This window comes from Peromyscus leucopus, chromosome 8b (genome assembly GCF_004664715.2).
Source record: "Peromyscus leucopus breed LL Stock chromosome 8b, UCI_PerLeu_2.1, whole genome shotgun sequence".
Classification (NCBI taxonomy): Eukaryota; Metazoa; Chordata; class Mammalia; order Rodentia; family Cricetidae; genus Peromyscus; species Peromyscus leucopus.
In genome coordinates, this window is record NC_051086.1 from 5,486,782 (window position 1) to 5,511,268 (window position 24,487).

At 45.1% G+C, this 24,487-nt stretch overlaps 1 pseudogene; it reads left to right on the top strand.

The window, feature by feature from the left end:
• The first annotated feature begins 22,788 nt into the window (after positions 1 to 22,788).
• LOC114683472 lies at positions 22,789 to 23,670 on the top strand (annotated as a pseudogene).
• Positions 23,671 to 24,487: the final 817 nt, after the last annotated feature.

Sequence of the window (24,487 nt, forward strand, 5' to 3'; positions counted from 1 at the left end):
CCTCATGACAGCTCCTGGCTGAGACCCATTCTGTGAGTTGCCCTTGACCAAGACTCTCATCTGGAACAAGCCTGATTTAGACTTCCCTGAGCTTTCTTCTTGACTAAGCCTGCCCTTGCTGTAAATGGTGATGGTAAGAATCTCAGTAAGTTGGCTTAGCAAGAATTACCTGCCCTGAGTGTCTGGCCACCTCACACTTCTGGTGTCTAAGCCCTTGGCCTGCCCATCAAGCAAGAATTATCCCATCTTCCATATGTCCTCTTAGTAATTCCCTACCTACCAATCTCCCCATGGAGACTGGTTTATAAATCCCCACTGTCTTAGTTAACGGTTCTATTGCTGTGATAAAATACCATGGCCAAAAGCAACTTAGGGGTTATTTCATCTTAGACTTCCAGATCACACTCTGCCACTAAGGGAAGTCAGGAAAGAAATGCAAGGCAGGAACCTGGAGGCAGGAACTGAAGGAGAGGTCATGGAGGGGTGCTGCTACTTACAGGCTTGCTCTTCATAGCTTGTTCAGCCTGCTTTCTTATATAACTCAGAATCCCCTGCCCTGGGGTGGGGGGTGGTACCGCCTCCCCACCTCCGTAGCTGCCCCCCCCCCACACACATCAATCTCTAATCAAGAAAATGCACTACGGTCTTGCCTCTGGGCAATCTAGTAGAAGCATTTTCTCAACTGAGGTTCCTCTTCAGGGTGACAAAAAACAACTAGGATATGCACTGTCCCACTCACTGTATTCAGAATGAAGTCTATCTCCCTCCCCTATTGTAAGTCTTGAATCAGGTCTGCTTTCTTCTTGGCAAACGTCACAGGGTGGTTCTTTATCGCTGCAGAGGACAAGTGGCTGATGCAGGGACACCAGACTTCCAACCTCCAACTAAGCCATTTGTGGAACGCAAGCCTAGATGCCACCAGAGTCACCCAGCCATCATCTGGTGTTTTGTCATATTGTATCACCCACCATTCAATGCTCGCTCTTTCTACCCGGCTCCTTCTCTCTAGACAGGTGCTGTTCCCAAGAGCTCTCCCCGGTGAGTCCCATCTGCCTTGATGGCTGTCTCTCTTCTGGGTATCCACTCTGAGAAGGTGGGTGGAGTCAAACCCTACCATGGGAGGTTAGAGCGAAGCACTTCTGGATAATTGGGTTATTTGTGACAAGTGGGGTGTATCGGTCACTGCAGGAAGACTGCACTTCTGTGCCCCGGTCCTTTACCAGTCCTGTGGGGTGGTAGCTGGGCAGGGAACACACTAGTGGGTGCACTGCTGTAGACTTTTGAGAAGTTTGGGACAGCAGAACAGATGGCTGTCATGGAGATGATTGTGGGTGTTTTTGAGAATGGCCGTTGAGGGTGACAATCTCCCATCCTCCGTGGCAAAAGCAGTCTCATAGAGAAACATCAGAAGATGAGACCTGGACCCAGCGCTTCCTAGGGTGAGGCAAAACTCATGAACAAGCAGAATTGTGAAGTCAAGGGCCTGACTGTTTAGGGTCAGAATTTTGAGTGTTGGGCTGAAAACTTCTAGATTCAACAGCTGAAGTCCCCAGAATCCCAAGGCCTGCAGAAGTGGGCCACACCTCCATGTTAGAGACATCAGTTCTTTCCCCACCTGAAGATGTTACATGGACTCTTCCACACAGGACAAGAGACCACCCGAGACCATGTCTTCATGATTCTCTTAGCCACTGTGTCCTCACCACCCTAGGCAGAAGAGAGCCAGGCCTGCTGAGGGTGGAAAGAGATTGTGCCATGAAAGAGCTGAAGGACTTGGGCAGTGTCCACCAGCAGCAGATGGAACCATGTGCTGGATACAGTGTATCAATGTAGCGACACTCTCATGATACAGGATTTAACACCCTGGCAAGAACCCCAGGGAAAGGACACTCATACACCGCCTGCTGGTTTTGGCTGGGCTGGCATTAAGTGATGAAGGAATGTCATATAGATGGCGGAAGAAGGAGCAGTGGACTCAGATGTGATCAAGCTGGAATAAATGTGTTCTTCAGCCACACACTCCCACTGCTCATGGAGGGGCTCAGAGCATTCTTCATTTAACCATGCAACAATGTCCCAAAGGGGAACAGAGGCATCAGCGATGGGCAGGTCAAGACCATTGGAGATCATGAATGAGTTTAGGACAGCAACAGGATCATAAAATAGTAGGGGCAGTGACTAGAGAGACAGTTAAATGTTAGAACACTTGCTGCTCTTCCAGAGGACCTGAGTTTGACTCCTAGCATCCTCATCATGCACCTCACAACCACCTGTCACTCCAGCTCTAGGGGATCCAACATGTATGGGACCGAGTCTGGCCAACAGAGATCTTAAATGGTGAAGAGAATGGTGTTCCTCACGGCAAAACAGAGATGCCCCACAGATAAGTGATCTCTCAAAGTATACAACCAAGAGACCCTGCGGGAGGCTGCCTCACTCGGAAGCTATATACACCTTTGCTAGGCGCAGAGACCTGAAATCTATCACCTGAAGGCAAGTTTGGGTCCCTGAGATGGTCAACCCTGGCCACCGACTTGATGGAATATCACTTCGTTGATGAAGCTTAGGGAGACCTGAGGTGGTATTTCCAAAGAGCCTTACCTGAGAATGGACCCACCCTGAATGTGAGTGACACCATTCCATGAGCTGGGGTCCTGGATTGAACGAAAAGGAGCACTGAGCAGCGGCCTCCATCTCTCTCCGCCTCCTGACTGCAGATGCGAGGTGACTGGCTGCCTCACACTGCCGCCAACATGCCTTCCGATGGCAGACTGCACCCTCCAACTTCGAACCAAACTAAACCCCGCTCCCTTAAGTCACTTTCATTGGGTGTTCTGCAACAGGACTGAGAAAAATAACTAACGCAGTCTCCATGAGGAAGATGTTCCCAGGGACATCACAGGGAGCAGACACAGTATTGACCCTCTCAACCGTCTGCCAAAGGGATCTAGGAACAGGTACAAAGCCATGCCTCTCAGGAACTGCTAGGCACTTCCCTGAGCACCAACACAGACAGAAGAGAGGCAGAAGGAACCAGGAGGGAATGAAGGCCCCTAAGGGACACTCCACGCCAATTCCTGCTTCTCAGATACGTAAGTAGAATACGCACTTGTGGCACTTAGAATCCCACAGGGTTCCCTGGCAGATGACCCTGCCTAGCGGAAAAGGCCAAGAAGAAGCCTTTAAAACTGCACCCATCCCTTGGCCAAGATGTTAAAATAGTGTTCTATCCTGAGGACAATGCAGAGGTTAGTGATGCCCTCAGAGAGGTAAAAGAGCAGGAATGGTCTTGTCGGGTCACACGCAACTCACCCTCTGGTCCCCAGAAAAGCCTGGCGGAGTCTAAAGATGCTAGATCAGCCTCAAGCACAAGACTAGCAGAGATGATGCTGAGGTAGAAGTTAGGAAGGGAGGGAAGCGATGGCCATAGCTCTTGCCCTGTAGATCAGCGTGGTGGAGGGCTGGAGTTCCTGCCCGCTCCTCATCTTAAACAGGCCTAGCAAACTTCTTAAGTAACTGGTCCTAACGGCATACCACCAAAGTACACAGATCTGCATCGGCCATCACCCCAAGGCCTGAGAACACTGTCTGCAAGAGGCTCAGACCTCTGACTCCCTCTAACGGCCTCCCACCACTGGGTCATTGTGGGTATTCAAAGCTCCCCAACCCCTTCCTCAGTCCAGGACAACTCTACATGGCCATTCTGCTTCAGGGCTCTGGGGAAGCCTACCTAAGACCTCGGTCACAATTTTAGTGGTGACCGTCTTCTTCTCTCCCTTACTTCCTCCCAGAACCCTCCCTCCATACATCTGCATCCTTGAACCTGTTTTCTAGGAAAGTCAGCACCTCGACCCCAAACTCAAGTTCATCTGGAGGAGAGGAGATCAAACCCTCTTGGGGGTGCCCTGTGGGTGAGCATGCCCACGCTCAGCAAGAGGCCCTGGAACAGAGGCAGAGGCAGTCACGTGTGTTCATTCATAGCACCGGCCCTCGGGTCCTTCTACTGCCTTTGAAACCCCTGCCAGACAAGAGCTGAGCTGTGTTCTCACTAGAGTCTGTCCAGGGAACACAGTAAATGCTCAATAAAACTCCAGACTGTCTGGAGGGAAAGGTTTCCTTAAAGGCTCGTGTGCTCATCAGGAGGGTATGCAGTCAGCCTGGGATTTCCTGCCTCCACATTGCGGAGACTTGGATACACCTGGGTCCTCACAGACCGCCTAGCCCCAGAGGGCTCATCTCCTGCCCTGCCTCCTGCTCACTCAGTGACCACTGAAACAACAAACAAGAGCCGCACCAGCACCCAATGGGTGGCTCTGACTGGTGCCGCTGGTTCGGTCATCCCACAGAGTCACTGGCACCATCCAGTCTCCCAGGCTTCAGTGAGGACAGTGAAAGCAGCCTTGGCTGACCTGGGTGCATTCGGGACACTCCCTTGAGGAAGTCAGCCATCCTTCCAGAACAAAACTGCCCACAGCAAGGGTCCGTGACAGTGTCCACAGCCAGAGCTTCAGAGTGGCATAGAGCTGAGCTCCAGTCCTGACCCTGCTCCTGTGTGGCCCTGCGCCACCACCAGACCAGACCCTCTCACAGCGTCACTTTCCACAGAGTGCTGACCAGCTCCGCAGTAGGACAAAAGGGAGAGCGTGCCTGGCACACAGAGGCCACTCGTGAGGTTCCTCACCACAGTGGGATTAGCTTCCACAGAACTGCAGTGTGTTAGAGCTGGCGAGAGACAGCAAGTATCTTGTCCAACTTTCAGTTGAGTATTCAGTGGTTTCAGCCCCCAGGGCTTCTGTCTTATGGCTGACCTCATCCAAAATGGATCTAAGAAAGGGAGAGCCAACACTTTTACTAAAAACAAAAACACTGGGAGGTGTGTTCTCTGATCCCGGCCCTGAGAGTCTGTTGTAACCACTGGGTCGGTCTGATATATATCATGACAGGACAGAGGAGGGTGGGGGTGTAGGCTGATCCTGAGAAGTCAGTGGGATTCGGTGACCTCCCCCACATGTCCCCCGAGTCTAACCCAGGCCTATAACTCAGAAGCTCTATCAGCAAGATGGCCTGAACTGCTTCCAAAGAGCGAAGCACAGTGGAGGCATGGCTTTCTAAATCACTTAAGCACAGTTTGTTCCCAAGTAACACAAAACTAATGAATTAAGAGAACTCAACGGCTCCTGCAGCTGAGACGTTCAGAGACTTCTGGGGAGGTTTGAGCAAAGCTTAGTGGTCCAGTCGACTCTCCAAGAGCCTTCCTTTCTAGGTCTCCACTCTGCCTCCTCCTGTGCCGTCTGCCTCTCCTCTTGGCCACAAAATGGCTGCCAGTAGCAACAACTACCTCCTAGTCCAGTAGAGAAACAGCTCCTCCAAGTGAACTCCTGCGAAAGAACAAGCACCAGGGAGCTTCCGTCTCCGAAGTTCCCAGAAAACAGGACACTGCCCAGTGCCTGAGGCCAGAGCTGGAAACACCAGCTCAGACCAGCAAATCTCTGCCTCCTGGAGAATGACTTGGGTCAGCTTTCTCCTTGAAGCCCCAGGGTCACATGACAGGTGGTATGCAAATGAAAATGAAAATTGGGGTACAGATCCTAAGACCTGAGAATATGCTGGAGTTCTCTAGGTCGCCATCAATGCCAAGCCACCCCAAGTGTGTCCACCTCACCCTGCTCTTCACCCTTGTGAAGGCAGTCAAGAAAACTGGACTCATCCTCTTCCCACTGCACAGATGTGGCTCCCTGAGGGGCAGATGTTCAGTGGAAGGAGCTGGGGGCCTCCGAGTTCTCAAAACCCACTGTTCTCCACACTGTTCCATGGAGCAGTAAGAGGGGCCTTTGTAATTTCAACAGGAAGGGCTACCTGGAGGCAGAGGAGACCCAAAAGCCCATGTTGGGCCTCCTTCTTACTCTTGAGGCTCTACACCTGTCCCTGACCCCACCTTAGAACATGTCTCCCGTATCTGCTCATTCCTCTCAGCATGTTAGTCTGCCCTGTGTCCTTCGCAAAGCCAAATCCTTCCAGCCTCCATCTCCAGGAGCTAGCTTCCTGCCTGAGAGTGACCTCAGGCCTCAGACTACCTCATTAATTTTTGCTTCCCCCATGGCCCTGGGACTAGTCTAGGCTATCACACCACTACACCGCACAGTGCTCAGCTCTGCCACTGGACTAACTTCCAACTCTCTACCTGAGTGACCCTGGGGGAATCCCTTTATCTCTCCTAACCTGCTTTCTCCTCTGTTAAAATGCAAGAGCAACCCACAATTTAGACCCCAAAATGCTGCCTGCTGGGCCACTGGGTCAACTGTCTTCTTTGCAAATCTCATTTACAACCTATAACGGTTGGAGCTGCCAAGGCCTACTCAGTGTAAAGGGGACAGTGCCCCGGCTCTATGAAATGGAAAAGGTCACGTAAGGGGAATCGGCCATCCCTGACGACAACACTCGGGCTAAGTGGGCCAGGAGTTGCCCCAAGCTAGCTCCCCAGAGCACAGTAACTGTCCAGCACATCTGCAAGTGTACCACTCAGAGTCAAATCTGCTCCCTAAACCTGTGCCGACCTCAGAGCTGAATCCCCTTCCTAAACCTGTGCCTACTTTGCCAGCCATGTGCCTGGGCCTCGGAGCTGCCTTCTGTCACTTCTGGACAGATTAAGTGTGCTTCGAGCGCCACACTCAGCACACAGCGACTCTTTACTGCTGCTCCACCCTTCTGCCCTGCACCCCCAGCTGCTAGGCAGGCTCACCTCACTGTTCAGAGGGAGTAGAAGGCTGGAAGGAGAAAGGATCCCTCCATGCACCCTCCCACCCCAAACCTGTTGGCGGCCACCTGGGCAGCCTGCTGCGTGCCCCAGGAAGCAGTAGGTAGACGAGAACTATGTACCCGTGTCACCTGTGACGGTTAATAATAACTGTCAACTTGACAGGCCCCAGAGTCACCTTGGAGACCAGTCTCAGGCACAAATGTGAGTGACTATCTACATTAGGTTGTTTGAGGGGGGAAGTCTCACCCTAAATATGAGCAGCACTGTTTCACGGGCTGGGGTCACAGACTGCATACAAATGGGAGATGGAGCTGAGCGCTTCTGCTTCCTGGCTGCAGACACAATGTGGCCAGCAGCCTCAGACTCCTGCCGCTGTGCCTTCCCTGCCATAATGAACTGTGTCCCCTCAAACTGTGACCCCAAGCAACGCCTTCCTTCAGCTGCTTGGTGTTTCATCACAGCCACACCCATGATGCTCGAGTGACCTGGTCCTGCCTGTCGCAGCAGCATGATCCCCACAGAGGGAGGCTGCAGAGCATGGCCGCAGTTAAGCCAGAGAGGTCACTGGGGAACCATGGCCTTGTTATTGCATTTCTTGTTATAGTTTTGAGACAGGATCTTGCTATATTGCTGGGGTCGATCCTCCTGCCTCAGCTTCCCCAGTTCTAGAATTACAAGTATTCACCACTGTGCCTGGCTTCCAAGTGACCGTCATAAAGTACAGCATCCTAGTCCAAAGACAACATCGAAACAAGGATTGCCTTCTCTAGGTCAAATCAGAATTTTGAGACCGTTGTGCCCAGTGCATGCTGAGAACAGAAAGAGAGAAGGGCATGGAGGCAGGCAAGGAGAGGATGTCTACAAGAAAGAACCAAGCGTCGAGAAGGACTCAGAATCCCCTCTCCCTGCACATCCATACCATGTTAGTCACTTTTGCAAAGATGGGAGCAAAATACCTGAGAACGGCTGAAAGGAAGTAAGGTTCCTCGGCTCCCCTTCAGAGGGCTCAGCCCGACTCCATGGAGCCGTGCACTTCGGGATGAGTGTCATGGCAACGGCCTGTGGCAGAGCAGACTCTCTCTGCTGACAGGAAGGAAGGACAGTATGAGGTCCAGGTGCAGCCATCAGATGCCCCCCACCAGGGACCTACTTCCTCCTGCTGGAACCCACCTCCTAAAGCTTCCAACCATCTTCCAAAATAGCTCTCCGAGATGGAGACCAAGCAGTCAACACGAGTGAACCTATGGGTACATTTTATATTAAAATCCTACCAGGTAAAGGAAGGAAAGAGAAGACAGACAAGTCCTCCTGGCCACCAGCAAGCTTAGTCAGGAATGCTGGGATGTAGTGGACCTAATGAGTGAGACAGCAAAGAACATTCTAGGACCATGAGATGGCCAGTGCCAATGGTGAATGTAAAGGTTATGGCATGCCAAGGACACTGGTGGCCCTCCGTGGCTCCATCAAAGGTGTTGGAAGAACAGAAGAATGAGGTAACATGGCTCTTTGGGGCCTCTGGGCAGCCCATCCTTGTCATAGCTGTCATAGGATGCTTGATACGGCCACAGTCATGCCATCACTTTGACCCACAGGAGTCCTGAGGAGGGGGGAGAAAGGAAGGGGCTTCAGGTGTCTCTGACCTCCTGCACGCACTTGGCAGTCACAGATCCCGGGCTGGTGGCGCAGGCCAGGGACTCCACACTCAGCCTGTGCCCAACCCTGCCGACCCAGTCAAGATCAACCACCTGCGAGCCCACAGGATCATGCAAGAGCAAGGACAACGAATGTTTACCTCTACCTGCCACTGAGACTGTGCGAACATTTGTCAACCAAGTCAGCCTTGGATGCCGGGGTTGGACGTTTCGGGAGCAAGCGGAGAGAAGTCATTCAACAGTGTTGTGCAGGCCCACCCTGAAAATGGGCAGCACTGTGCTGTGGGCTTGGGTCACAGACTGCATACAAAGGGGACTGAGCACAACACTCAGACTTCATAACAACTTCCCAATTCAAGTCTGGGTTAGGAAATTCCCTTCCTATTTGGATCCTGTGATGGTGCTGGACACGTGGAACAGCCTCACAAAATCCTTGTAGGCTTGTGTGCTCCTCCTCTGACTGTTCTCTCTCTCTCTCTCTCTCTCTCTCTCTCTCTCTCTCTCTCTCTCTCTCTCTGTGTGTGTGTGTGTGTGTGTGTGTGTGTGTGTGCAGTTACTCATGAAGGCCAGAAGGAGGCATCAGATCCTTTGGAGCTAGAGTTACAGGTGGTTATGAACTACCCAACCTGGATGTTGCAATCTAAATCTGGTCTTCTGGAATACAAGCAAACATTCTTAGCCAGTGAGCCATCTCTCTAGGCCCTTTTCAATTTAAATAAAATAAAATAAAAAACTTTTCTTCTTAGTTTGGTGGCCTTTAATCCCAGTACTCAGGAGGCAGATGCAGGTGGATTATAATCACCTAATGGGAGACTTGTCTCTGATTCTGACACTCTATCCAGAATCTTCTGCAAGCTTAATTTGGGATGCCAGTAGATGTGACACAGTGGGCTTGGTCTCCCCACTTCCAAACATGAGCCCCAGATGTTTGGGATGATATCTGCTTTCTCTCGGGTCCTGGGTCCCCAGCACCCCAGGATAATGTCTGGGGCAAAGGAAGTGTTATCAAATGTCATACAAATGCAGATGAATGACTACTAGTCCACAGCTCTTATGACGCAAGCCTGTGGCCCCCAGCCTCAAGTGCTTGGTTGCCCAGCTGCCAATATGTACCTAATTATGCACACACACACACACACACACACACACACACACACACACACACGTCTGTTCTTTCTTTTTTTCTCCCTCTTAAAAATCGCAAACTTGCTTTGCTCCTTGGCCTCCACTACAGTAACTCTTTCTTCTGCTTCAATAATACCCATGCTAGGGACAGAGTGACATCAAGGAGCTCTGTGAGTCAAGACACACACAGTAGGAAAAATATGGGTGACCCAGAAAGCACTCCACCAGCTTTCCCAAGACTTCATGCTTGGACCTTAGAAAGCACGGGTTCCTGTCTCGCACAGGCTGGCCTGGCTGTGCTGAGCCAGCAGCTCGTCTCCTAGAGCGCAGCTGACACAGTGGCGTGTTGATGCTGAGTTTTTATATGGAATTTACCACATCAATCTCAGTCTAAAATGGGAGGTGATGTCACTGAGCAGTCAAACAAGTGTCATCTGTAGAAAAAGCCCAATGCTTGTTTATCCAATAAAAAAGTCCCCTGGGAGGGGCCTAAGGAGGGTACATTGAGATTCAAGTCCCTGGCTAGGCAGTGGTGGCACACACTTTTAATCCCAGCACTTAGGCGTAGTTGGTTGCTTTTACTCTTTGGCTATTTGGAGGGCCCGCCACCCAGCTCCCAAATAAGCACACACATGGAGACTTATTCCTTCTTATGAATGTCTGGCCTTAGCTTGGCTTGTTTCTTGCCAGCTTTTCTTAACTTAAATTATCCCATCTATTTTTTGCCTCTGGGTTTTTCTCTTTCTCTGTTTCTGTATACCTTTCTTTATTTACTCCATGGCTTGCTGTGTAGCTGAGTAGCTGGCCCCTAATGTCCTCCTTTCCTCCTTTTCTCGATCCTCAATCTTCTCCCAGATTTCTTCTCCTATTTATTCTCTCTGCCTACCAGCCCCACCTACCCTTTTTCCTGCCTGGCTATTGGCCATTCAGCTCTTTATTAGACCAATCAGGTGTTGTAGACAGGCAAACTAACACAGCTTCACAGAGTTAAACAAATGCAACATAAAAGAATACAACACATCTTTGCATCATTAAATGAATGTTCCACAGCATAAACAAATGTAACACATCTTAAAATAATATTACAGAACACTCAGGAGGCAGAGGCAGGTGGATTTCTGAGTTTAAGGCCATCCTGGTCTACAAAGAGAGTTCCAGGACAGCCAGGGCTACACAGAGCGACCTTGTCCTGGGGGGAAAAAAGATTCATGCCCACAATTTAATTCCTGGAATCTCATCCAAAAAGGGAGAGAGACAACTTCTCTCTAGTTCAGCTGAAGCTGGTCAGGCAGTTGGGCCACATGCCTGTGTGACATGCTCATAGTCATTAAAATGATTCCCAGGGCTCTTTTTCTTGCCTTCCTTATGAATTTAATCTAAAAGTCACCAGGCTGACTGTAAAAGGCACTTCTGCAGATGATGGAGTTTGGAGAGGCTAAACTGAGCAGGAGCTTGTACAGTGCAGTGGCCACGGCAGGGCTCCCCCGGGTGTTGAATAGTTGTTGTAAAGGCCTAAACGTGTCCAAGCAGAAGAGGGACCCAGTACAGGTATCTCACTCTGGCAGGTGGTGGTATTGGTGGCTGTAGCACAGAGAGTCAGAGCCTGAATGAGTAAGGGCTAGTCATATACAGCAGTGGTCATTGTGATGAGCCCGGATAGGGTGACAGAACCACACTAGAGGTGAGCCCCCTGGGAGCCCTAACCTGCCAGAGCTGAGCCCCTGTGTGATGAGAAAGAGGGTAAGGGTCCTTGCAGGAATAGTAAGCAATGAGCAAATATACTTTGGGTTTGCATTGCCAAGAAATGCAGGTACCAATACAGAAAAACAGGAAGTGAGAATGAGCTGTTAGATTGTTAGATTCTCTGTGTGTTAGATTGGAGGCACAGAGAAAGAGGATGGGTGGGTACCCAAGTAGGTGAGTAGACAATACATAATTGATAAGTAAGCAGATAGTAATTGATGTGTGTGTGTGTGTGTGTGTGTGTGTGTGTGTGTGTGTGTGTGTGTAATGTTGGAGATCACATAAATGCCAGGTTGTAACTCTGCAACTCACTTTCCCTTCAACAGTAGGCTGTGGGCAGACTTCTATGCTGAACCTGCATCTCTCTCTCCCTGCCCGGTACGTGCTATTCTGTCTTATGAGTGTTCCACAACCTGCCCAGGCAGTTTTAACAGATGGACATTTTGATTGTGCCCAGCGTACTATTTACTCTGAGGAACAATGCTGCACTGAAAATTCTTGTACACAGTTCTTTGTACACACGTACAACTATTTCTCTAGAACAGACACTCAACAGTGTAATTTCTGGGTCATAGGCTATACACATTTTCATGCTCTTTAAAAACATTTAATAGAGCCTACCAAATTTCTCTCCCAAGTGACTATACAAATTTGGAGTATCTCTGTAGAGTGAGAGAATTCCCCATTCTCTCACCAACTTAAAATGTGGTTTCCAATCTACTGGATTGTGTTCATTTGGGTTTTTTTTCTGATGACTTGGGAATTTGGCTTCAGCTTTCTGCTTCCTTGCTTGAGTGGAGGCCTTTTGGAGGCAGCAACTCAGAAAACTGTCACATGGCATCGTCACATGTCATCACATGGTGGGATCATCTCTGCAATGAGAGACACTTGAGTTGGGTCCTATTCTCTGTGTCAGGGATTGAGGCAAGCGTATAGAAGGGATCAGGCAAGGCAAATCCAAATTGTTGTGGGATACTTTGATCATACTCTGACACTCTAGAGACTGACAATAAACTTTATTTTGAATTGGAGAGCAGAGCTAGCTACTAACTGACCAAAATTAGCCCTAGAGGTTTTGGCCCAAGAACATATTGAGAGATACAAGAAGTAGTAGGAAGGGGCCTAGAAAGATTCTCAGCCCTTTTGGATGAAAGAAAGAGAGAGGAGGTCACTGGTTGCTTCTCCACTACTTCTCTGATTATTCAGGTTCTTACCCCAATATCTGACTCCTGAGATTTTATTCACAAAGAAGATTAGATAAACTCTTCATCTGGTATCCAACATGGGGCACAAGATCATGAGGCAGCCACTCACTGCCAGCTGGTCCTCAGTTGCAATGGAAAACATGGTGAAGAGAGGGAGCTAGGGTCATAGAACAACAAAGTAGGGCTAGAGGTATGGAAATTTTCCAAGACCAGCTTCTTGTGAAGTCCAATATGCTGATTTGCAAGGACAGTTTAGATTTGATGATCACCCCTTGGTCCTATGCCATATAGCAACTTTGAATGCTTGGGACAAGGTTGAAGAATCACGAAAGAGGACTGAGTCGTTTACTAAAATTATACAAGGCCCAAAAGAAGTCTTCACTAATTTTTTTTTTATAAAGATTGACTTCAACTATAAATAGAATGATGTCGGCCGGGCGGTGGTGGCGCACGCCTTTAATCCCAGCACTCGGGAGGCAGAGGCAGGCGGATCTCTGTGAGTTCGAGGCCAGCCTGGGCTACCAAGTGAGTCTCAGGAAAGGCGCAAAGCTACACAGAGAAACCCTGTCTCGAAAAACCAAAAAAAAAAAAAAATAAATAAATAAATAAATAAATAAATAGAATGATGTCAGATCAAGAAGTCAGACAAATATTAATTTAATCCTTGGCTTTTGAAAATGCTAATTCAGAATGCAAAAGGATGATTAGGCCTTTAAAGGCAAGATCAGAACCAATAGATGAATAGATTAGAAATACTGCTGATAGTGGATCTCACACTTAAGATGATACTTGGATAGGAGATTTCTAAAAAAAAATTTTAAGAAAAATCAAAAGGTTTTAAAAATATTTTAATTATGGTAAACCAGGTCATCAGAAAAGGGACTGTAGGCAAGGTGTTCCTAGAAACAATGTTTTTTTTTTCTAGAGATAATCCAAATAGAAGGCCCAAACCTTCTGGAATATACAGAAGGTATGGCAAAGGCCAGGACTAAACTAATGAATACAAATCAACATGGGACAGCCAAGGTAAACCTTTGCCATCGCAGGCCCCCACATCAAATTTGGTTCAATCATTCCCTGTCAGGATTGTGAAAACCCCTCCACAGAGCAATTAAGCAAATTAATGCCTGTTGTTAAAAGCCACACTGCTCTAGATTATATAATAGCTTCATTAGATAAAACAAAACTTTCAGGACAGACCATAAATCAAGTATTTGGCAAATTGCTATAAATAATCAGAGACCAAAGCTAAAAATACAAATAAATGGTATTGAAATTGAGGGTTTGGTAGACACAGATACACAAGTAACAATAATTTCACCAAAGTCTTGGCCTCTAGATTGGTCTCTTCAGAGGTAAATGTTCAGTTTCTAGGCATTAGAACTTTATCTCAGGTAAAACAAAGTGCAAGATGGGTCAAGTGTACAGGGCCAGAAGGACAGATAGAAAAATTAAAACCATATGTGGCTAACATAACAATGAATTTTTGGGGACTTGATTTGTTGCAAGAATGGAAAACACAGATGTAGCTAGAGTTTTCCTGCTTTGCCCATAGTCAGGATAAATCTTTGTGACCCGCCAGTCCCACAGCCACTCAGACCTGACCAAGTAAACACAGAGACTTATATTGCTTACAAACTGTATGGCCGTGGCAGGCTTCTTGCTAACTGTTCTTACAGCTTAAATTAATCCATTTCCATAAATCTATACCTTGCCATGTGGCTGGTGGCTTACCGGCGTCTTCACATGCTGCTGGTCATAGCGGCAGCTGGCAGTGTCTCTCTGCCTCAGCCTTCTGCTTCCCAGAATTCTCCTCTCTCCTTGTCCCACCTACTTCCTGCCTGGCCATCTACTTCCTGCCTGGTTACTGGCCAATCAGTGTTTTATTGACCAATCAGAACAATTTGACATACAGACCATCCCACAGCACACAGATTAACATTCCTCAATCTCAGAAACAAACCATAAAGTAAAAAATGCTTCTGAGAGAAATATTAAAAGAGGTTATCAAGAACAGTCACAAACCATTCAAGTTGTACATAAGCAGAGCACAACAGCTGTTGGTCTTTCAAAGGTATCAATATCCCCTACTTTTAACATGGCTAACTGACAAACTTATGTGGGTGGAACAATGGCCTTTAACATCAGAAAAATTACAAGCACTAAAACAGCTGGTACAGGAGCAGTTAAATGCTCAACATATTGAAGAATCCACCAGTTCTTAGAATTCTTCTATATTTGTCATTTAAAAGAAATCTGGAAAATGGATAATGGTAACAGATCTAAGAGCTATTAATAAGGTGATGTAGTCAATAAGCTCTTTATGGCCCAAAATCCCCTTACTTTCTTTATTACTAAAGGATAGTCTATAAAAGTGATTGATTTAAAAGACTGCTTTTTTTTTTTTTACTATACCTTTACAAGAACAGGATAGAGGAAAAATTGCCTTCGTGGTGCCTACTTATAGTAATTCCCAGCCTGTTAAGAGGTATCAATGGAAAGTTCTTCCACAAAGGATATTAAACAGCCCCACCTTGTGTCAATACTTTGTACAACAACCATTGGAAATAATTCATGAACATTTTCCTTAATCAATAATTTACCATTACATGGATGATATCTTACTAGTGGATTTAGACTCAGCTACCTTTTCTGAATATCTACCTTAGAAAAAGTGAAGAGGTAAAGAAAATTTTGCCTTGTTGAGGATTACAAATTGCTCCTGAAAAAATACAAAGAAGAGATCCTACTAATTACCTAGGATATAAGATAGGTTTTCAAAAAATTCAACCACAGAAAGTACAAATCAGGAGAGATCAATTACAAATCTTAATGATTTTCAAAAATTGCTGAGAGATATTAACTGGCTATGGCTCACAATTGCAATTGACAACCCAAGAACTAAGCAATTTATTTCAAACCTTACAAAGTGATAAGGACTTAACTAGTCCAAGAAAATTATCAGCTGAGACTGAGAGAAAATTGGCTTTGGTAGAAGAGAAATTACAGGATGCACATGTGGATTGCTTGAATCCAGAGCTTGATAGTATTCTGATTATTTTGCCTTCTATGCATTTTCCCACAGAAATTCTTATGCAGAGAGAAGAAAATATTAAAATGGATATTTATGTCACACACAGTAAAAAAAATAAAAAACCTATATATAAAAGGTCTCTGAATTGATTCTGAAAGGAAAATTAAGACTTAATCAATAAGCAGGAATAGACCCAGAAGAAATTGTGGTACCTTTAGTAATGCTGAATTTGTCCCATTATGGTCAGAAAATCAACATTGGCAGAGAGCTTGCAGTAAGTTCTTGAGAGAGATTAGCAACAAATATCCCAAAAGAGAAGAGACTTCGGTTTATAAAAAGAACTAATTGTATTCTTCCTTACATTGTACAAGAAATACCAATTTCTGGAACCCTTACATTCTATATTGATGCAAATAAATCAGGAAAGGCATGTTATAAGTCAGAAAATTTAAGTTAAGTGGCTCAAAGCCCTTATGATTATGTTCAAGAATTATACGCTATTCTCAATGTATTATTAGATTTTTCCCAAACCTCTTAATATAGTTACTGACTCTCAATATGCAAAGAGTTGTCTTACACATTGAAACCACTGAACTTATTCCAGATGATTCAGAATTAACTTTGTTACTTATTCAATTACAAGAGATAATCAGAAATAGAAATTATCCCTGTATGTAGCACATATCAGATCCCATATGGGTCTACCAGGCTCTCTAGCACAAGGTAATGATGAAATTGATCAGCTATTGGTAGGAAATGTGCTAGAAGCCTCAGAATTACATAGGAAATACCATGTTAAAAGCAAAGGTTAGCAGAAAGATAGTTCTATCACTTGGCAACAAGCCAAGAAAACTATAAGGCAATGTCCTACTTGTACTTTGTATAATCAAACTCTATTACCTGCAGGAAGCAACCCAAAAGGTACTCAAAGAAATGAAATTTGGCAAATGGATGTGTTTTACATTGTGGAGTTTGGAAAATTAAATTATGTTCACCATATTATGGATATATATCCAGGATTTCAATGGACAACTGCTTTGAGTTCTGAAAGGGTTGATTCTGTAATTACACATTTATTAGAAGTTATGGCCATTGGGGGTATACCTGTGCAAATTAAAACTGATAATGCTCCAGCATGTGTCTCTAGTAAAATGAAACAGTTTTTGCATATTACAACATATCGCATATTACAGGTATATCACACAATCCTAAAGGGCAAGCAGATGTAGAAAGATCTAATCACATTTTAAGAGACAGACTTAATAAACAGAAAGGGAACAAAGACACCTAGAGATAGAATACACAATGCTTTATTAACTTTAAATTTTTTAATGTAATGAGGAAGGAATGGCAACTGTGCAGACATTGGATAGAAGAAAAAACTACTGAATTAAATCAACCTGGGTACTTTAAAGATGTGTTGACTTCAGAATGGAAACCAGGATGTGTGTTATGTTGGGGAAGAGGTTTTTGTTTCCACAGGAGAAGAAAAGCTATAGGTATCATCAAAATTGATAAAGATTAGATTCAAACAAGAAAGGCAATAGTTCATCAATCAGAGTTGCCATTCAATCTAAACTAACTTGTAAGACTAACAAATGCCTTTCATTTGATCAGCTAAAATCTACCAAAAACTCCCCAAAGTTAGGGTTGGGTAGGGTTTTGTTTTTGTCTTTCCAGTAGAATAAAAGCATCCAACTAAGGAATCTGAAGACCACTGGACAAATGAGACATCTGAAGAAAAAGGATGAATCATCCAGAAAAAATATCCCCCTCCCAAAAAAAAGAGTAAATTGGCCTAATGGTTGGTATACCACGTTTTCCAACAGGATAAAATTCCATAAATCATCTTAAATGGTTGTTTCTGCTATTCTCTACAGACATATTAGGAAAACGGTCTTTTTGTAGTCTCAGTTCAATTAAAAATTAAAGCTGACTTTGGAGTTGGAGCATGGCTTTCTACTCTAAACCCAAGCATGCTTGTTAAAGAAAAATCCGAAATTTCTGTCTCATGTCAGAAGAGACACCTGGTATGAGATAGAAGAAAAGCCAAAATTAAGGTACTATTGTATTGCTACTAATCTCATAATCCTTTGGTTTTATTTTGACTCTTTAAAACTTTTCTTAAGGTATAACTATTATCTCAAAAATTATAAGATATATATATATATATACATATATATTTAAACTTTCTGTCATGATATTAATGGTCATATAGAGCACCAGCTAATTGTAGAAATAGGCTTCATCTAGCTTCCTGTACATGATTTCAAGCTTGAGTCTGAAACTAGGAATTAAGATTGCATACTCCAGATGTATTTAATAGATTGTGGTCCTTTAACCTCTCTGAGATCTGCTGCATATGACATTTAAAATGTTTAAGTTTTCTGTAGTGAACCATAACCATTCCTAACAACAACCTTTGAAATCTCTGAAAAGTATCATGGGGCCCCACAAGGATGATTCTACCTGGATTGCGATAATACCACAAAGCAGCTTTGGGCTACAAACTGTTCAGGACAATTTCAAGGCAGTTAGCTGAGATGGTCTAGCCTCACAGACTACCCCAGACAGGACTTCAGAAAAGCCCCACACTTCCCCACTACACAGAGACTGAACAACAAATGATAAAGCTAGCTTTCCCAGAACTTGATCATTATCTCAATTTTCTCAGGGTCTCCTAAAGATTCTGTCACCCCAAGACAACAGGAAGTAATTTTAAGAACATGATGCCCATATTCCCAAGAGGTGAGGTGGGTACTTTTTAGTTGTTCGGTGGGTTATAGATGTCTGTCATCATTTAGGGGTGTTGGTTGCAAATTGTTACTGGTCATAGTAAGAGAGGAAACTAGGCAAGGGTGGTTGGATTCACTCATTCTGAAAAGAAAAAAGGGGATATAGAAATGATAGGATTAAAGTGTAGATTATCGAATGTATTTTTAAACTAAAAAAGCAACTACTAGTTTTAAATATTTTACATTGGTATAGATTTTTGCATATTAATACAAATTTAGTGCTATTTTTGTTATACTGTATATATGTTTCTATTCTTATTTAAAATATTTTTATATTGATATAAATTTAGGGTTATTTTTGTTTTAACACACTGCATATACGTTTATATTCTTGTTTAAGGTATTTTACCTATGCAGATCATTTTAAAATGTAATGTAAAGTTCTAGTCCTTAAAAGCTATTATTACAAACTATTTAAGATAATTAAGACATGAGTAGTAGTTCATAGTTAGTCATCTATAACAATCAAATTTATGGCCATGTTAGGTATGTTTTCAAGGTCAAATAGAGATGTATTTTATATAGACAGATGGTCTTCAAGTACTTCAGAGACCTACAAAATATGGCATTTAGGATGTTTTAATAACATAAGGCTTTTCATGACAGTGGGACATGCCTGCTTCTGGCAGCACCAATTTACTTCCAAAGAGGATAATGGGCATTGAAGAATCTCCATATGGAGTTTGCTTTCATTGTGGCAAAGCTAGCCACTGGGCAAAAACATTGCCCTTTCCTCAACTGCTGACAGTATGCTGTCCAAATTGGACAAGCAGGACACAAAAGAAGGCAACTGCCAAACTTTGCCAAGACTAGGTAAGACAGTCCTTCAAAATTCCTGCTTCACAAAGAAGTCTGTCTGATATTCCAGGCCCATAGGCCAAAGATGGGTGCCCCAACATTGCAATGGAACCTTGGGATGACTTTCCAGACAGACAGATGTCTCTGTTATTTCTATAGTTTTGGAATTTGCTTATTATGCACTCCCTGTTTACTAAGGTAGTATTATATCCTTGTCAGGTCTTCGATGGGATTGAAGACTAGATAGATATAGCTACAATTTTCTTTGTTACCAAATTCAGAAAAGAAACTCACAAAAGAGGCATGACGTGTATAAGGTTGAGAGACATAAAAGCTTAAATTGTTTATATAAGAAAATGTGTTGAGGTCTGAAAAGATAGCTTCAGGTTGGTGATACAAGTTAGGATAGAAAGTGAATTAGGTACAAAACTTTGGACTCACCAAGATAGGATAGATAATGGAGTATTTTCTCTGAATTTGCCAAATGCAAATGGACTGGACATTGTGAATGTAATTCTCACTTGATAATTGTTATTGAGTATAGTTTTACCGCGTTAGAGTTAAAACCTTCCCTTTTTATTTAAACAAAAAGGAAGAAATATTGTGGGATATTTTGATAACACTCTGACAATCCCAAAACTAACAATAAAGTTTACTTTGAATCAGAGGACAGAGCTAGCTACTAGCTAAACAAAATTAGCTATAGATGTTTTGAAGAACCAAGGGCATATAGATAATTTGTTTATTTTTACTCTTGGGGGGCCCACTACCCAGCTCCCAAATAAATCACACAGGAGGCTTATTCTTAATTATCAATGCCTGGCCTTAGCTTGGCTTACTATCTAGCCAGCTTTTTTAAACTTTAAATTATCCCGTCTACCTTTTGCCTCTGGGCTTTTCCCTTTCTCTTACTTCTGTAAATCTTATTCTTACTCAGTGGCTTGCAGTATGAGTGGGTGGCTGGCCCCTGGAGCCCTCCTCCTTCTCTGGCTGCTAGATCTCTTTTTGCTGGATTCTCCCTCTATATTCTCTCTCTGCCTGCCAGCCCCACCTGCCCTCTCTCCTGCCTTGTTATTAGCCAGTTCTTTATTAGACCATCAGGTGTTTTAGACAGGTACAGTAACACAGCTTCACAGAGTTAAACAAATGCAACATTAAAAAAAAAAGTAATGCACATTAAAATAATATTCTACAACATAGACAGAAACAGGGAACAGTAGGAGGGGGCTTAGAAAGATTCTCAGCCTTTTTGGATTGAAGAAGGAGAGAGAGGAGGTCAGTGGTTGCTTCTCCACCTCTTCTTTGATCATTCAGGTTCTTACCCTGATATCTGACTCCTGAGGGGTTTTTTTTTTGTTATTATTTTGTTTTGTTTTGTTTTGTTTTGTTTTGTTTTTAGAGACAGGATTTCTCTGTGTAGCTTTGCACCTTTCCTGGATCTCACTCTGTAGCCCAGGCTGGCCTTGAACTCACAGAGATCCACCTGCCTCTGCCTCCTGAGTGCTGGGATTAAAGGCATGCGGCCCCGACGCCCGGCAACTCCTGAGTTTTTATTCATAAAAAATAATTAGATAAATGCTTCACCAAACCACCCAGTAGATGCCAGCACTCTTCGCCAGCCTGTTATTGGTTAGCATTATCGTTACCATTTCAACATTTCTGTTATGTGACAGGGAGCTGTCGTCACAGTTTCTCATAATCCCCTTTGTTATCTCTCCCTCCAGTGGGGACTGGACCTTGCACTTGTTTCCAATGAATGGAACAGTGGTGGCGTTCACACCTATGGGTAGCTTTGAAGGGCTGTAGCTCCCATCTTGTTGCCTTCTCTGTGCACTTTAGGAAATGAGCTGCTGTGTTGAAAATTCTCACATGAGCTGGGCAGTGATGGTGCACACCTTTAACCCCAGCACTCGGGAGACAGAGCCAGGCAGATCTCTGTGAGTTCGAGGCCAGCCTGGGCTACAGAGTGAGTTCCAGGACAGGCTCCAAAGCTACACAGAGAAAATCTGTCTGGAAAAAAGAAAGAAAGAAAAGAAAATTCTTACATGGCAAGAACTGGGTGGAGCCACATGCTGTCATCCAAAGAGGATCTGAGTCCTGCCAATAATCATGTGAACTTGGACACAAATCCTTCACCAGCCTCCTGATACTGACTGCAACTTACAAGAAACCTGAAGAAGACATGACTAATTCATGCTCAAATTTCATGCCTGCAAAAATTGTGAGGTGATGAATATTATAGTACGTCATTAGAGTGGGGCTGATTTGTTACACAGCAACTCTTAACTGATACATGTTGGAAATTTCCTTGGAAACGGGCTCTTTTGAGGACTTCTCTTTTTTTAATGTGGGCTGGTGGGAGGTGGGTGCCACAACACATGTGTGTAGGCCAGAGGGCAATTTTGTAGGGTTGGTTCTCTCATTCTACCTGTGTGTGGGTTCTAAGAATCAAAGTCTCAGGCTTACAGCAAGTGCTTTACCCACTGAGCCACCACATCATCCCTGACTGCTTTCCTTGATCACTAACTAAAACTTAGACTCCACCTCCTCGACCATGGTGAAGAGATACAGATAGAAGATAGACAGACAGACAGACGATAGAGATGACCTAGGTAAAGGTGTATTGGTACAACTGAACATAGACTGTTCTGGATAGTTCCTGAAGACAGGAGGCTGTGTTTTCTGAGTAGTTTCACAGTTTTTGTATCTCACCCTAGACATAGCATGGAAGACAAGTTTGTGCAATAGTAGAAGGGAGGACTCAAGGGTGGACCCAACTCTGAGGTTGGGATTACTGTCCCGCCTTGGCCTCTCACTTCTGCCATGGAAGTACAGAAATATATCATACAGCCAAGCTCCCAACCCGCAGCACATGTGCACACACTTGCATGCGCGCGCGCGCGCGCGCACACACACACACACACACATACACACAAGCACAAGCGTACACATACACACACACACACACAAATATTACTTCTGAGACTTTTATGACATTGGAATCTCTATCTCTTTGAGTTTCCTGTGTATAAGATTATGTCCTCTGCAGCCAGAAGCAACTGGACATCGCCCTTTCAAATCTGGATGCCTGTTACTTTTTCTTGTCATAATGCTCTGCCCAAGACTTCCAATATTGCACTGAATAAAAACGGTGAGGGTGGGTACTCTCACCCTGTCCTGAATTGTAGAATGCTTTCAGTCATGCCCTGCTCAGAATGCCATCAGCTGGGAGCTGTTATCTGTGGCCTTTATTATATGTATCTTTCTACACTTAATTCACTGAGTCTTTATCAGAAAGGACTGAGTTTTCTCAAATGTCTTTTCTGCTCCCTTGAGATGATCCCGTGATTTTTGTCATGACGTGGTAAGTCAGGCTTATTGATTTGCATGTGTTAAATACCATTGCACCCTGGGCATGAATTGACTTGCTTGTGGCAAATGATCTTTCATATGTCCACTGAAATTTTAAAAAATGCACACCCCTTCAGAAATAGACAAAGTGTTCAAAATCCATGGCACTAAAATGGCAAAGGGAGGGGCCAGCTGTGCTGGGTGTGTGTGGAGGGAGGAAGCCAGGCTTGTCTTCCGAAGGCTAAGGGTAGAGGCCATCTGCTCGGCCCTGTTCTAGAGACAGCAGCAACTTCTGCCAGCCGCATCACGGTGGTGAAGGTCACAGTTGATGACTTGGCTGTTCTGGGTACCTGGTTACCAGGGCTGCCTTTTCAGCTTGGGCAAAGTGGATATCCTTGCCATCGGTGACTCCTTTGTTGGCCTTAACTTCAGGGTCTATGGTGTTCTAGTACTGCTCTTCCAAGAGCGAGTTCCACAGCATAGTCATGTCTGAGGATGGAAAACTTGTCCCCAGCAGGGAGGCCATCTTCATCTTCCAGGAGCAAGATCTTGCCAGTATCAAATGGAGTGATGGTATCTTGTGGAATCCACTGGTGTCTTCACCACTGTGGAGAAGGCTGGGGCCCACTTGAAGGGCGAAGCCCAAAGGGTCATCATTTTGGCCCATTGCTCCCATGTTTGTGATGGGCATGAACCCAAAAAGTTAACTTACTCAAGATTGTCAGCAATGCCTCCTACATCACCAACTGCTTAGCCCATGGCCAATGTCATCTATGACAACTTGGGCATTGCGGAAAGACTCATGACCACAGTCCATGCCATCGCTGCCACCAGGAGACTGTGGATGACCCCTCAGGGAAGCTGTGGTGTGATGGCCGTGGGGCTGCTCAGACATCACTCCTGCATTCACTGGTGCTGCCAAGGCTGTGGACAGGGTCATCCCAGAGCTGGATGGGAAGCTCACTGGCATGGCCTTCCGTGTTCCTGCCCCCAATGTCTCCTACAAGTTTAATGGCGACACTTACCCTTCCACCTTTGATGTGGGCCTGGCATTGCCCTCAGTGACAACCTTGTCAAGCCCATTTCCTGGTACGACAACAGATATGGCTACAGCAACAGAACGGTGGCTCTCCCAGTCCACGAGGAATGGAAAGTCCTAGACCACCCACCCCAGCAAGAACAGAGAAAAAATGAGACCTTGGCTGCTTGAGGAATCCATATCCCAACTCAGCCCCCAACACTGAGCATCTCCCAACACAGTTTCCACTTCAGGCCCCCAGAAGAAGAAAGAGGGGCTGGAGAGATGGCTCAGTGGTTAAGAGCACTGACTGCTCTTCCAGAGGACCTGGGTTCAATTCCCAGCACCCACATGGCAGCTCACAACTGTCTGTAACTCCGGTTCCAAGGAATCTGACACCTTCACACCAACACACATAAAATAAGGTTAAATAATTTTTTTTAAAAGAGAAGGAGTTTAGGGACCCCCCCAACTCTCTTGCATACTATCAATAAATTTCATTGCACCCAAATATATAAGTAAGAGCAGGGTGGGGCAGGATCCACGTGGGAATGAGCAGAGTGGGGTGGATGCTATGAAAAAGGCTATAAGCATGCATGCCGTCCTGGGGCAGGTTCAGAAGGGAGGAAGGAAGGGAGGGAGGGAGGGAGGGAGGGAGGGAGGGAGGGAGGGAGGGAGGGAGGGAGGGAGGGAGGGAGGTGCTGACTTAGAGTGTTCCCTGGAAACATCAGGAGTGGTTTTCCTTTCACTTTTCTGCTAATCTTTCAGTCAACATCTACAGATGGAGGCCTGACAGGTGACAGGTGCTGGCTTTTTAAGGGACCTTATCTGGGCCACCTTTGCTACTTTCCAAGAGAGATACTCCCTCTAGAACCCACCAGCTGCACCTGTTTCCCTTGATTTAAAGCCCCCCCCAAAAAAAATGATGTTTTCAATTAGTAGATGTCTCTCTAAAGCAGATCTGAAGACAATTTTCATAGCTAAAATATTAATTTCCTCTTAACGGCTT